Below are 3,274 nucleotides of genomic sequence, written 5' to 3'. Positions count from 1 at the left end.
ACCAACAACAATCTTTTAAGAAACAAGAAATCACGCAAGGTGCGGGTAGTAGTTTAAGCTTTGGTTATAAAGGACAAAATCCTTTATGCAACCGATGCCACAAACATCACTCTGGTTACTGTAATGTGGTATGCAAAAAATGTAATCGAAAGGGTCATCTTGCTGAAGATTGTAGGGCTCTCGTTACAAATACAAATGGTACCAAGACTCCTGCCACTAATGCAAATAGAACTGCTTTGGCTACTGTTACTTGTTATGGATGTGGGAAACAGGGTCATTATAAGAGCCAGTGCCCGAATCCAGAGAAGAATATCGGACCTGCACGAGGGAGAGCATTTGTTATTAATGCTAGAGAGGCGTGTGAAGACCCGGAGCTTGTTACGGGTACGTTTACCATTAATAACTTATCCGCATCTATTATATTTGATACTGGTGCTGATAGAAGTTACGTGTGTAGAGACTTTCACGCTAAATTGAATTGTTCATCATTACCTCTAGATGCTAAGTACATGATTGAGTTAGCTAATGGTAAACTAATTAAAGCCGATAAAATTTGCTGTGATTGTAAAATAAATTTAGCCGGAGAAACATTTAAGATTGATTTGATACCCGTAGAATTAGGAAGTTTTGATGTAATAGTCGGCATGGACTGGATGTCCAAAATAGGAGCTGAAGTTGTGTGCGCCAAGAAGGCAATTCGCATTCCTCGTAAGGATAAAATGCCAGTAATGATTTATGGAGAGAAGGGTAACTCAAAGCTAAAACTCATTAGTTATTTGAAAGCTCAAAAGTGCTTGAAGAAAGGGTGCTATGCTATCTTAGCACATGTTAATAAAGTCGAAAAGAAAGAAAAAGAGAAGTGCATCAATGACGTGCCTGTGGCAAGAGATTTTCCTGAAGTATTTCCGGAAGAGTTGCCGGGATTACCTCCATTTAGATCTGTAGAATTTCAAATAGATCTTGTACCAGGAGCTGCACCGGTTGCCCGTGCTCCATATAGACTTGCACCGTCCGAGTTAAAAGAACTTCAGAGTCAGTTAAAAGAATTACTGGATCGTGGATTCATACGACCAAGTACTTCACCGTGGGGAGCTCCAATTTTATTCGTCAAGAAGAAAGACGGATCTTTCCGAATGTGTATAGATTATCGTGAATTAAATAAGTTAACTATCAAAAATCGGTATCCACTACCGAGAATTGACGACTTATTTGATCAACTCCAAGGATCATGTGTGTACTCGAAAATTGACCTAAGATCGGGCTATCATCAATTACGCGTCAAAGAAGAAGATATACCGAAAACTGCTTTTCGGACACGTTACGGTCATTACGAATTTTTGGTCATGCCGTTTGGATTGACGAATGCGCCAGCTGTATTCATGGACCTCATGAATCGAGTTTGTAGTCCATATCTAGATAAGTTTGTTATTGTTTTCATTGATGATATTCTTATCTATTCCAAGAGTGAGCAAGAGCATGAGCAGCATTTAAGGTTGATATTAGAGTTGTTAAGAAAAGAACAGCTATATGCTAAATTTTCTAAATGTGCTTTCTGGTTGAAAGAAGTGCAATTTCTTGGCCACGTTGTTAGTAGCAAAGGAATTCAGGTTGATCCAGCAAAAATTGAAGCCATTGAAAAATGGGAGACTCCTAAGACACCAACGCAGATACGCCTATTTTTGGGTTTAGCCGGTTATTATAGAAGGTTTATTCAAGATTTTTCCCGAATAGCTAAGCCGTTGACAGCGTTAACGCAAAAAGGGAAGAAATATGAATGGACATCTGAGCAGGAGAGTGCATTCCAATTACTAAAGAAGAAGTTAACTACGGCGCCTATTTTATCGTTACCAGAAGGGAACGATGATTTTGAAATATATTGTGACGCTTCGCGAAAAGGTTTTGGTTGCGTTCTTATGCAACGGAAGAAAGTTATTGCATACGCATCCCGACAATTGAAGATTCACGAGCGGAATTATACGACGCATGATTTAGAACTGGGAGCAGTCGTGTTTGCATTGAAGATATGGAGACACTACTTGTATGGGGTTAAATGCACTGTGTTTACTGATCATAAAAGCCTTCAACATATTTTTGATCAGAAACAGCTGAACATGAGGCAACGTAGGTGGGTCGAGTTAATAAACGACTATGATTGTGAAATTCGTTATCATCCCGGGAAAGCGAATGTGGTGGCTGACGCACTAAGCAGAAAGGAACGAGAACCAATTCGAGTACGAGCGATGAACATAAAAATTCGCATGAATCTCAACTCACAAATCAAAGAAGTTCAACGAGAAGCACTTACTAAAGAAAATATAGGAAATGAAATAATGAAGAAGTATGAGAAGCAACTCGTTATGCGGGAAGATGGAATTCGATATTTTGCAAACCGTATTTGGGTACCAAAGTTGGGTGGATTAAGGAAGTTAATATTGAATGAGGCACATAAGACAAGATACTCGATACATCCTGGAGTTGGAAAGATGTATCAAGATCTTAAGACGCATTATTGGTGGCCTAATTTGAAGACAGACGTTGCAACATATGTTGGGGAATGTTTAACTTGTTCCAAAGTCAAAGCAGAACACCAGAAGCCGTCAGGATTACTTCAACAACCAGAAATCCCAGAATGGAAATGGGACGGTATTACCATGGATTTCATCACGAAGTTACCAAAGACTGCCTGGGGATACGACACTATTTGGGTAATTGTTGATCGTCTTACCAAATCTGCACATTTCTTGCCTATAAAGGAAACGGATAGAATGGAGAAATTATTACGATTATATATAAAGGAAATAGTTTCAAGGCATGGAATACCTATTTCCATTATATCTGATCGTGATAGTAGATTTACCTCAAAGTTCTGGCAATCACTACAGGAGGCACTAGGAACTCGTTTGGATATGAGTACCGCATATCATCCGCAAATCGATGGGCAGAGTGAAAGAACAATTCAGACTCTTGAAGACATGCTCAGGGCATGTGTGATCGATTTTGGAAACGGATGGGATAAATATCTACCATTAGCAGAATTCTCGTATAATAATAGTTATCATGCGAGCATTAAAGTTGCGCCATTCGAAGCATTGTACGGAAGGAAGTGTAGATCTCCTATTTGTTGGAATGAAGTAGGAGATCGACAATTAACTGGTCCCGAGATCATACACGAAACGACTGAGAAGATAGTACAAATCAAGGAGAGATTGAAAACAGCCCGTAGTCGCCAAAAGAGCTACGCCGATGTCCGAAGGAAACCATTAGAGTTTCAGAT

This window comes from Rutidosis leptorrhynchoides, chromosome 1 (assembly GCF_046630445.1).
Source record: "Rutidosis leptorrhynchoides isolate AG116_Rl617_1_P2 chromosome 1, CSIRO_AGI_Rlap_v1, whole genome shotgun sequence".
Lineage (NCBI taxonomy): Eukaryota > Viridiplantae > Streptophyta > Magnoliopsida > Asterales > Asteraceae > Rutidosis > Rutidosis leptorrhynchoides.
This window is presented reverse-complemented; position numbering follows the sequence as displayed.